Raw genomic sequence first — 13,136 nt, 5'->3', positions numbered from 1 at the left:
GGGCCAAAGAGTATAGGTCCGAGTCGCTTCTGACTCTGTCACGGGGACTCACAGGTATGCCTGTAGGCAATTGGTGTCCTTTCCCTCACGTGACTCAACAGGGTTTTTCTCAGTAGTGCCCTTGTGTTTCTCCTCCAGGAGAACCGTCGGTGGGGCCCTTCCAGTCCCTGCACGCAGAGTAAAGAAGGCAAGTAATTCTAATGAATTGAGTGGAGTGCGTACCTGACGCCGTTCGCCACGAGATTCTGGGTCCGCGGTTGGAATCGCCTAAAAGGTCCACAGGTAAGTATGCAGGTGAATATATTGGAGTCTTGGCCTTTGGTGTATAGGTAAGTATGCAGGAAAGATACACAATCCTTAGCTTCGATTTTCGTCCAGGTAAACCCTACGGATGGAGTTTGCAGGTGAGTATGCAAGGGCAATGCACTGGTATTTTACTCGGGGCGTACAAGTAAGTATGCAGAAGGACAACTGGGTCTTTACTTTGGACGTACAGGTGAGTATACAAGGGCAACTAGAGCTTCACTCTGGGCATACAAGTAAGTATACAAGGACAATATGCTGGCTCTTAGCTTTGGGCATACAGAAGGGTATACAAAGGCAATATGCTGGCTCTTAGCTGTGGGCGTACAGTAGAGTATACAAAGGGCAACTGGAGTTTGACTTTGGGCATACAGGTAAGTATACAAGGGCAATACGCTGGCTCTTAGCTTTAGGCGTACAGATGGGCTTACAGGGGCAACTGGAGCTTTGCTCTGGGCATGCAGGTGGGTATACAATGACAATACTGAATGGATACAACTCACAGACCCTCGAAGAGGTGGACATCAGGCTTTAGCCCTTTTCAGCTCGGGAGTCTAGAGAAGGTGTATAGGTCACGACAACTGTGGTCTTCTTCACCGGGGCAGACTTCCCAGACCAACACGGTCACCTCCAACTCTCCCACGACGACTCAGAGCCTCAAGCTCAGACCTGTAGGACTGATAACAGACAGACAGAGTTTCTTCATAAATTTACTTAGCTTCAGTGAATATATGGAGAAAGACACCACCTCTCGAATTTGACCAAGAGTGGATAGAAGTACAGATTGAAGTTGCTGCACGTTGGGCCTTCCACGGCCTCAGCTGGTGACACCACGCTGGGTGACTTAAGGTAGGTTTGTGCCACCGGGTATGTACCTCAGGAATGACTCGAACGCTTCCCTCTCCTCTCTTCCAGACAACGGACCAGAGATCTAGACAGGGGCGAACCTCTGAAAGCACTCCACAAACAGGTATTCATGCACAAGGGCTACACAGCTGGATGTTCATATAGCAGCCAACACTTCTCTCAGTCGTCGTCCCCCACAATTTGCACACTGTTCCTTACTTGCTATTGTTGATACGTCACCACTCGGCGGAGTAGGGGTCCAAAGCCACGAGCGGGCATGTATATAAAAGACGGTCGTCTCACAACACAGGTGCACGTTCTTCTCCACAGGGTTTTCTCTCCCAGCCTAGAGGGTGATTACTGACGACATGACACAGCACGACACTGCAGACTTCAAGTGTACACACAGCAAAGAAGAGGACTCACCCACTGCACTCCACACACTCACAGTGATTAAGGGTCAAAACCACATAGGACCGGGGATTAGTTCCTGGACGTTGGGGGCACCGATGCAACAGACGGCCAGAGGAAACGTCACAGCCACGACAAGGCACCAGACTCCTTTTTTGCTGGTCCTGGCTCACCCACCAATCCTATTATGGTGGGGCCGCTCACACTGGTCACAACTCACAAGAGGTATATGGATATTCCACACTTACAAAGTAACTGTTGACACAACGAATATTTCAGTGTACTCACACTTTCATTAACACTGGATCTTTCCACTTCTCTTCCAGATAACCGACATCCGACACAACTGGCAGCACAATCTCCTTCCTGCAATCCTAGCAGATCTTCAATGTGTGTTAACTTTACATCACACAATGCATCTGAACACAATGCTCCAATAAAGATATTCGTATTCTCAGCCCTGTGTGTGTATCTCTCTTTGCCCAAGCTCCACAGTACACCATACACTCTCTCTTCCAACTCCCCCCTCTGCTCCGTTGCACCCACAATAACTACTGGCAACAACACTGTTTCTGATGCCCTATTTATGTGTCTCCTCTTCACCGAATTGCCCAATCAGTGATCGCCACGCTCAACAAGACACCTGTTCCCAATAACATGCTGATTTGGGTTCGCCAGCGTTCCCGGAAGCGACGGTGTTTGCGATATATGGTCCGGGCGGAACTAATCTTCCTCAATTTTTGTTCCGCCCCGTCACAGTCACTCCGTGACACATACATCTTCAAATATGCCGTGTAGAATCACAGAAAGTGACCAAATTAGGTTTTGTGATTTTTTTTTTTTTTTTTTTTTTGCGAAATTCGAGTATCATTTTTATTTATCGAATAATTAGAGCAGAACGAATATTCAAATGTTCGACTTTCCGTGCACACCCCTAGCGTAAAGGTCAAGGATGTAAAACCATACTGGATGCCCGTGATCTTCGGGCCCTTAGACGACACTGCACCACATACAGGAATGCGACTGTAATGGAAATCACAACATGGGCTCAGGCAGAGGTGGGTAGTAAAGAGTTACATGTACTTTGTTAAATTTTTTGGGTAACTAATACTTCTGGAGTATATTTAAAGATGGATACTTTTACTCTTACATAAGTAAATTTTGGTGGGACAATCTGTACTTTCCCTTCGTTACTGTAGGTGACACTCCTCTTGTTACTTTATCTTAATGCAATAAAAGTTATAAATGCTTCAATTTATTCCAAACATGCCATCTACTTTTCTCTTGGCAATGGGTGATGCCCATTCGCGAATGATTCATTCTTTTGAGTCAATTCTGTTCAAAGGCTTGATCAAACCAGTTGGCAAATCATTTAATTGGTTCATGAATCAGTTTCACTAGCCGCATTTCCACTGTTGGGCCAGTGCGAGCCACGGCTTAAAGCAGGCCGGGCGGGGCTCATAGCCCCTCATAGCCCCGGGCCAGTAGCACCGAGGCCAGAATAGCGCAGGGTTTCCACAGTCAGGGCTTGAAGCACCGCTGCGCGTCACTAAAACACACCCTTTACACGCCTCTCAGAACAACGTCACGAAACCTCAAAATTTCACCATCAAAGAGAAGTTATCAGAAAACTAAGAAATAAGTCACTGGAACATGCGCGATCACAAAACGAAGATGATACAAGCGGCAGTTTGTTTGCATGCTTTGTTATATATTCAAATTCAAAAGCATCGATGTTTTAACTATAGAATAAGTGATACATTGATCATATTGTTTTAATTTATCAGGACTCAAAATTATTCACACATAAATACACTTATTTCTATTTTATTTATTTTTAACGCTCATGAAAATAGCCTGCTTATTCAGTTGAGTCTGTTTCTGTTTATTAGCCACAGTAGCCCTCACATTTAGAATGAATGATAATATCTCTATTTTTATAAAAGCTCCCGAACAAAAAACATTATTAGGCTATATTCTTTTATGATAGGCAACGTGAGATAAACTCTCGAGACGAGGCTTGTGACAGATAATATTAAGTTACTTAATAAATACACAATTGTGATAGAGAATAAGAAGCTGACATATTTCTTCAAGCGGTCATATTTTACTATGTTTACTATGGTAACATGTTTAGCGTGCATATCTTTTGCATCGCTTATAAATATTTCTGCCTTGTATGGTGATTATAATCCACATTGGATCAAGTTATTTCAAACACTCGCTGCTGACTGAAAGAGAGTTTTCAGCTCGACTTATTTAAAAAAAGTGTTTAATGCTGGTGTTAAAGCTGTTATCATTCTGAAATGATCCTCAGCGCAGACTATCTATTTTTATAAAAGCTCCCGAACAAAAATCATTATTAAATTTTGATGATATGCAACGTGGAGCTAAACTCACGAAACTAGACGACAGATAAAATGTTACTTAATAAATACACAATTGTGATGCAGAATAAGAAGCTGACGTCTGATTTTTCCAAGCGGTCATTTTTACCATGTTTACTATGGTAACGTTAATGTTTACCGTGAATAGTCTTTTACATCGCTTATAAATATTTCTGCCTTGTTTAATGATAATAATCCACATCGGATCAAGTTATTTCAAACACTTGCTGCTAACTAAGCGTTTTGAGCTCAACTTATTTTAAAACGTCTTTAATGCTGGTGTTAAAGCTGTTATCTTTCTGAAATGATCCGCGCTGATGCTCTCCAGACGCTGAGAAACTCCGCCTTTGTTCTTAACCCCTCCTCTAGCCCCAGCTGGCCCGCTTTGGCCCAAGGATTTCGTCGGGCCGAAAAACCCTGGCCGTTGGCCCCGAGGAAGCCCCGGCGAGGCACGATCAAGCCCCGGAAGTGACAGTGGAAACGCGACTGGCCCTGGCATGCACTAGCACGCCCGGTCCTAGCTCGATAGTGGAAACACGGCTAATGATTCATTCAGTTCCCTGCCATGTGTGCTGAGCCATCTGAAGCGGTTCTCACTCAGAGTTGTAACAGAAAGTTTAAAAACATCAAGAGCGTTGAAGACATGGCTTTGAATCTGCAATGAATTGAAAGCAAATCTGCAAAGGATATTGTTTGCTAGCGATGAAGATCTTTATTAGATGAACACCACATGTGCTGTCTACAGTTCGACAGGTAAGCCTAAAACTTAGGCTAAACTCAATTACTGAGATATGGTATGTGTATTTGGCGTGCTGTCCGGGGAAGTGCTCCGAGCTCGGGAATGGCCCGAACCTAGAGTACCCCCGTTTCCCCGTCTATTTATAAAGTGAACTTGAAGTGAGGAGATGGGGTGGAGGAGGGATGCTGATAAACCGTCAATGGATAGAGGCAAGTCAGCGGTATGTATACTATGGTATTGATTACTTGATTGTGGTCCATCGGTGTATCTGAGTATCTGACACGCTCCTCCCGAACCTTGTTACTGAAACATCATGTGTTGTACATGTAACTTATAACAGATGGAAGGAAGCACCTTCATAGATTATCTAACATAATCTATGAAGGTGAAAAACTAGGTATTTCATGATATAGTTCATGCATCTAGGAATCTTTCTAATAAAAAATTACATAAATAAATAATGCTTAATAATAATATGCTAAAATGCTGTTGTAACTGCTGTGTGTCACATGACAACCCCCCCACACACACACTTGTGCAGCCTCAAAAATAATGAGGGTTATGCCTCATTATTAAGGAATGCCTTTGCCTAGACAAAATTAATATTGATATTTCCACAATATTTACGCTTGCAGAAATATACATTTGTTTACATTTAGCGGAACAGAGAGAACAAGATCTGTCAAAGTGCATTTGGTTCGTTATGTTCAGGTTATCGGTAACTTAGTGGTCGTGAGGAGTTTTCACTCTTCTGCGTGTCAGAGGTTATTTATGCATGTATAATACATACTTTAAAATATAATTTATTGCAGTGATGGAAATCAGAATTTTCATGAGAATGAGTCATGATCATTCATAAAATAATTATAATATATTGATTTATTACCAGTGCTGGAAACAGTTTTGCTGCTTAATATTTTTTGGAACCTGTGACATTTTGTTTAGGATTATTTGATGAATTGAAAGCTAAAAAGAACATCATTGATAGTAGATCAACATATTGGAATGATTTCTGTAGGATTATGTGACACTGAAGACTGGAGTAAAGGCTGATGAGATAATGCACTTTGAGAGAGGCGGGGCATAGAAGGCCTACAATAATGTACAGTATTTGAAAAATAATCTGTTTTTTTTTTTTTTTTACATTAAAGCATGTCAACATGTTATGTTACACCAAATACACAAAATAATGATCTTTAAAAAAGCACCATATGACCTCTTGAAGTAATTTAGTAAATATGGCAGCATTTAGTGCCATAATATTTTTTTAATATAATCAAAATTATGAGATTAAAGTTGTTATATTGTATGTATAAGGTTAATTCACGTGATAATCCCACCCACAAAAAATATTAAAAAAAAAAAAAATATATATATATATATATATATATATATATATAGAGAGAGAGAGAGAGAGAGAGAGAACATTAAATATTATATTCAAGTATTTACAGTATACCATCAATAAAACTGCTTTTGAATAGTCATGTAATGTTATTTACCTCAGAAAAGACAACAATAAGGAGTGTTGGAGCCCACATTACATAAACATTTGTACATGCCCCCCAAATGTTATTTGTATTTGGGCCTGGGGCTGACTTGCTATTTATCTGAAGATATTTTAAAATAAGTTTTATAGCATCCTGGTGTTTTCAGAGAACTACTCCAACATTAAGTAAGCAAAACTGTGTTTTATAATTTTTTTACTAATGTGAATAATAAAATATTGAATCAGTTTATAATGCTGTAGCTGATGCAATATTTTAGTTACAGAAATGAAACACTATATCTTTTACAGTGCAATAGTATATTGAATAATTCATAGAAATGCAATTTATGTAAGCAGAGAAGGAAAAGGGCCAGATCATGGGTCAACGTTCACAGCATACCCTTTAACTCATTACTCTAGACTGTCTTAAGACTGGTTAGATGCTGGCTGTCAGTGGGGAATAGGATTACAAAGAGCCAAAAGAGAGAGAGAATTGCTTGGGAGAAGAAGATTGCAGTGCCCTCATCATTCCCAGCGCAGAATAATTGTATGAAATCGCCAGCTGGGGAAAAATATATGTTAACCATTGATTGTGGATGTGAAGCGGCTGCCTCCAGGGGGTTGTTTTATGTAATTTTACTTCTACAGCACACTCTAATTCAGATTTAATCACCAGAGTAGAAAGTGAAGTCCAGGTGATTGTACACTCACAAAATAAGTCAGTGCCGTAGGTGAAAACACGTTTGCAGAGGAAAATAAAGCATCTAAATACACTGACTTTTTTTTCTTTTCTTTTTTTCAAATAGGTCTGTTCTTGTCTTCAGGCTGTGAAAAGTTTTTTAACTTGTTTTCCTGCCCCAGAAACAGCCCTGCTTCAAACTCTTTGACGATTCAAACTCTTCAAACTCTCACGATTGTTGAGGCAGTGTTGTTAGGTTGCGATGCTGAAACTAAGAAAGCAAAAAACTGTTTATACTTTTGAGTAAATTGGCATTTCAGTGCCTTACGCATATGAGAAAGCTTGAATATGAGAGAAAAAGTGACACTTTACGGCTAAAATATTGTGTTTGGCTGTTTTTTATTTTTTTATTACAACAATCATCAAAATAATTATTGCTAAATTTCCATTTGTAATACTTAAATGAGTAGTTCACAGAAAATTAACATTTTCTAAAAATGTACCTACCCTCCATATAACATATAAATGAGTTTGTTTACTCATCAAAAAATGATTTGGAGAAATTAAGCATTAAACTTGCTCAACAATGGATCCTTTGCTGTGAATGGGTGTCAGTTGACATATATTATAAATAAATACTTGTAATAACATGTCAGATGCAAAAATTGCCTGTATTTCAATGCAAAGACTAAGATGACATATTTTTGTAGACTAAAATCAGGAAACGGAAACAGGATTGGTTAAATAAGGTTTATACATCATCATTATACATCATCACTCTGAACAGGTCATCTACTTACTAGATGTTTTCACAGACTCATTGTTTTTATAATTATGCTCAATTGTGTCAATCACAAGTGATGTTATGTGAGTGTGGTGTAGATCATTTATAGCCAAATGCCTTTTTTTTTTTTGAAGGATATGATGTGTAGCCAAGAATTGTGATCCATAGTCGGAATTTGTGATCTGTGTTTAACCCATCCAAGAACACACGCTTAGCAGTGAGTAATGAATACACACCATGGACAGACACCTGGAACAATGGGCAGCATTATTTATTTATTTTATTTATTTATTTATTTTTTGCTGTGTCACCCGGGGAGCAGTTTTTGGGGTTCAGTGCCTTGCTCAAGGGTCTCACCACAGTCGTGGTATTGAGGGTGGAAGAGAGTGCTGGACATTCATTCCCCCACGTACAATCCCTGCCGGTACAGAGACTCAAACTCATGACCTTTGGGTTACAAGTCTGATTCTCTAACCATTAGGCCATGACTGCCTACTCTTCCCCATCAAGTGAACTTGCGCTCTGTCAGAATGCTTTGGGATGGCCTCTGTATAACCACATCCATAAGCACATGTGAAATCAGTTCAATAGAGTTTGTCAGATGTCACGGCCAGGGTGACATTGTGACAAGGAATCTAAAACTATATCTATTGTAAACAGCTTTAGCTTCTACTTCTTCAGCAAGAGTTGTGTCTGAATTGTGTGTTTTGTGGGAGTGCACTAAATTAATTATTTGATTATATTGAGCAAAGATATGAGACATGCTTTTTGTGTGTGTTTTAGGTGTGTGTTCCACTGTGCCCATATTTTATTACAGGTGGGAATACACACAATCTATGCATTGCTTGTCTAAAAGTGGTTCATGCATGATCAGCTTTCGAGGGAGCTGATTGTGTGGATTCCGAGTGTCTGCTGCTGTGCACACTCCACTCCCACCTAGCGCTCTTCGGGGATGGTGCCCTTGCCTATGGACCTTGCTGTTCTAGTCTGCTGTGGAGATCACAGATGAATCTAGTGTAGGCACCGGCCCTTGCTTTTTCTCCACCCTCACCCCTCTAGACGCAGTGCTCTCTCTCAGGGCTCAGAAGAATGCACTGCAGGTTCACCCTGAGTAAGAGCACAATACTTCATATGTCTTTCTCTGAGGAGGAGGCAGGGGCTAAGGCCCAGAAATGGAGGTATAGAGAGTGTTCAGCTAAGCTTTTTTGCATTTCAGGAGACCTCATGTTGTCCACTCTGGTTCTCCCTCACACTTTTGCCTCCATGACTGGATGCTAGGGTACAGACATGGCAAAGGCTCCATTTGTATGCCTTTCATCCAAATGGAGAGCGTTCTCTAGGATGGGGCCAGTCTTTTGCTAGTATCTCTGTTCTGGCCAGCCCAAGTATGGTTCTCAAACCATGTGTCTCTCCTCAACAGCTCTCTATGGGAGATCCCTGTCAGATAGACATTCTGATTCAGGCACAATCATGCACCCTGTCCCAGAGTTATCTTGCTGTTTCCTCTGAGGTGGCCCACCTCATAGATTTTGCTATCTTAACTGAGGTTGTTGAGACTATTTTCCATTCCAGAGCTCCCTCAATGAGGAAACTCTTTGTGGTAGACCCTGTTCACTTCTTTGTGCGGTGGCCATCAGCTGGATCCAGTTAACTGTCCAATTGGTTCAATGCTGGAGTTCCTGCAGGAACTGTTATCTGCAGGGTTGACTACCTCCACATTAAAGATGTAAATGGTAGCCATAGATGCTCACCACAACCCTTCAGGAGGTCAGTCTGTAAGGAGGAATCCATTGGTGACACATTTCCTCCGTGGAGCTTTAACTCGCACTAGAATCCTGGCCTGGGATTTGGCCGTTGTTCTAGAAGGATTGTGTGGAGCTCCTTTTGGGCCTATAGAGGAGGTTCATGAGAAGTTTTTGACACTTAAGACTGTCTTTCTCTTAGCCATTTCTCCTCTCAAGACTGTGGCACCTTTATTTTTAGAGTTTTTGCCTGGACAAAGACTTTTCTGTACCCAGTGCATGGTTAGGTGCCGAAGGTGCCCACTAATGTTTCACGGCACATAGTGTTTCAGGCTTTCTGTCCCCCCCATTTTACAAATTCAGACCAAGAAAAGCTTAATTAAATGTGTTTAGTCAGACCACAGGATGTTTATGTCCACAGAGCTCCCCTGTGTAGGAAATCAGATCTTCTTCTCATCTTTTTCTCATCATATATACTCTAACAGGATATGTGCAATGCGACGGGTTGGTTATCCACCCTTACTTTGGGTCAGATTAAATAACCTAGACATGTGATCCACTAGGGCTCCAGAGTGAATCTGTCTTAGCTGTGCTTATATGACTTCAAACTAGGTATCCGACAAGATGGAGTTGGCATTGTCATTCATTCCCAAAGTGTTCTGATGCAGTGCGATTTACCATGAAGGTGAAGGTCTCGAGGTTCCCCAAAAGGAAATGAGGCGCTGCTTCGCCCATACTTTCTTCAACCCTGTGAATGACTTGCTTCAACCTAACAGAAGCTAACGCTGTTTACACCAGATGTGATTTTAAGCTTCCTTAAGCTTTTATGTCAACCCGCCCATAATACCTTGCAACTCTGTTGGACTAATGTCACACGTTCTTCAGAATGTGGTCATGCACAGGCATTCCCAAAGTGTTCAGATGCAGTGTCTCCCTTTCATGGAACAATAAAACTTTTGTTAATTTGTGGAGATTATACTAATTTACAAAACTTTTTTTTAAAACCAACCTGTGTTGGTCATAAACTTATTTTCTGCAATAATAAAAAAAACTCTAAAATCTGAATCTAAAAAATTTGCTATTATCATCCATGTCCCATTTTTGTATTCTTCTAGGATATAGAGTTATTTTTCATAGACATTCTGTTTCCAGGTGCAGGCAGATAGCAGCTGAAGCGAGAGGAAGCCGCAGAGTACAATTCATTTTCAAGCAGTTTTGAATGAGAGGGTTGAATGGAAAGGAAAGTGGGTGCAATCCCATGAAACTGTCCAGAATATGGTTTCTGATCCATTTAAAGGCAACAAAAAATAGTGTGTATGATACGATCCACCATTGCTCACAGCAAATACATTTGCAACTGATTTATAGATTTATTTATTTTATAGTGCATTCATGTGTTGTTGTTAAACATAATAATAAAATATATATTTTAATACTAAATGGGACATTTTGAATTTTTGATATGCTCAACAAATATACTATTAATTTCTTTAGATATCAAAATGTAGTTTGTACCTACAAAAAGAAAACAATACTTGCAATTAGCCAGTTGGTAAGAAAAAAAGTAATGTTTTCATTCATTCATTCATTCGTTCGTTCATTTACAATTGCTGCGTTTATCTGCAAGTTTTTTAAACTTTGACTTTTTATAGGTAATTTTGAGTACAAAGCAACAAATGCCTTATTTTCTTTAATATTTATCTTTCTTAATTAGTTTTACTCATTTAAATTGACCAAAAACATCCTGAGATACTAAAGTTTCATAATTAACGTTCACAGAGTCTTTATTTCTTACTTCCTTGAGAGTCAGGACTTTAATCCGTGAAAAGTGCTCGAATACATGGTTTTATTGTTTACTGCTTACACCTCCAGCTTTCTGCTGTGCAGAAACCTTGTGAAATTTCCCATCTGTTATGCTATCTGCAACACGTTTTATGTGGTCAGAGCCACACATTTTCCAGATTTGAGCTCTGCACTGAATCCGTATGGTAAAAAATGAACTAAATACTTAAAATTAGAAGCAGAAGGGAATAATATCCATTTGGGATCCAACAGGGTAATAATGATTTGCAGGAAAAAAAAAAACAAAAAAAAAAAACGGAAACAATCTTTCTAATTTTGCCAAACATTTAGAATATATTTTTTTAAACCTACCACCCTGTTGGACATAAAAATGTTCGATTTAGAAGAAGCACCTCAAATTCATAAAAAGCAACGGATAAATGTGCAAGATCTGTTTTAAATTTGACTCAATGTAGAGGACAAAACAGTAAACAAGAGACATTAAAACAAGAGACATTAAAACAAGACTGTTTGATATAAAATATAGACATAAATATATGCTAAATATTACTATGAAACTATTACTGCAAAGCATTTGAACACGATGCACATCTGTTCCCCAAAAGTTTAATGGCAGCTCTTAAAATGAATTGTCAGACTCCCTGTATTTGTGGATGCAGTTATCAGTGTCATGTTGTTCCTCCTCTACATGGCTGCACACAGACATTTTGAGGGGCAGTGACTCAAAATGGGAGAAAAAAATAGGTTGAAAAAAAGAATGGGGGAACATCACACTTCATCATTACACAATACATTTGATTAGTAGCCATGCAATGAGACATGGTGATTGTCGTTAATAAGCGTTGCACTATATTTTAGTTTAAAAGGCTGAGTAATCTTGTATACTTCATATTTTATATTTCAGCTATTTTCTAACTTTGAATTGCTGATTAAATAATGCAAATATGCACAATTAGATTTATTTATATGGATTGGTGCCTGTTCGTTTTTTGTAACATCTTGATATCTTTGTTTTTTTTGTTTTTTTTTTGATTGAGGTTCCCCTTCAGAAACTCGAGCTGCATCAGAAAATGCTATGGGAACACTATCAGCGTGACCCTCTCTGAATAACATGTGTAATCAGTCCAATGAATGGGCGAGACGTCATAGGCAGGTGACGTAGCGACCAGGAAGCTAAAAAAAAAGCATGTGAGGTAGAACGAGCATAAGCTTTTCTGTCATTCACAAAGCTCTGTGTATGTGTCAGTCATACCATTCATGTCTTTGAGTCTTATTTACGGTTGTTTGTCAAAGTTGCACCATCACAACATGGCAAAGAAGGCAGAGCATAAGTCTAAGACAGAGAACTAAGACAAAGCATTTGGGGGCAAAAGCAGATTAGGTTTCAGACTGTGTGTTCCTCCTTGCCCATGCTACATCATGAGCGGGGATACACACAGTCTGTGTGTGGTCTGCTTGGGAGGGGAGGGGAGCGGAGCGCGCAGAGTCAGCTGAGTACATCAGAGACCAGTCTCGGGAAACTGGCTCACTTAGTACACTATTTAGCAGTGTGGAAACTACTGCCAAATGTTTCTCTTTGGTTCCTGCAGACTGTAGAAAAAGGCTATCACATTCAATTTGGGGCTCCGCCGCCGCCTTTTAACGGGGCCTTTCTCACACTGGTGGACCCCAAGCAGGCTCTGATATTGGAACAAGAGGTAAACACCCTCTTAAGGAAGGAAGCCATCGAGGTGGTACCTACTCATGACAGAGAGTCCGGGTTATACATCTGATACTTTATAGTTCCAAAGAAGGATGGATGGTTGCGTCCTATTTTAGATCTGCCTCAGTTAAACCACTCAGTCATGTGACTGAAGCTCACTATCATACAGGTCATGTCTCAGATCAGGTCCGAGGGCTGTTAAGTCACGATATGTTTAAAAGATGATTACTTTCATGTCTCCATCCTTCCCA

The sequence above is a fragment of the Carassius gibelio genome, chromosome B16 (assembly GCF_023724105.1).
Source record: "Carassius gibelio isolate Cgi1373 ecotype wild population from Czech Republic chromosome B16, carGib1.2-hapl.c, whole genome shotgun sequence".
Lineage (NCBI taxonomy): Eukaryota > Metazoa > Chordata > Actinopteri > Cypriniformes > Cyprinidae > Carassius > Carassius gibelio.
Note: the sequence above shows the minus strand (reverse complement) of the source record.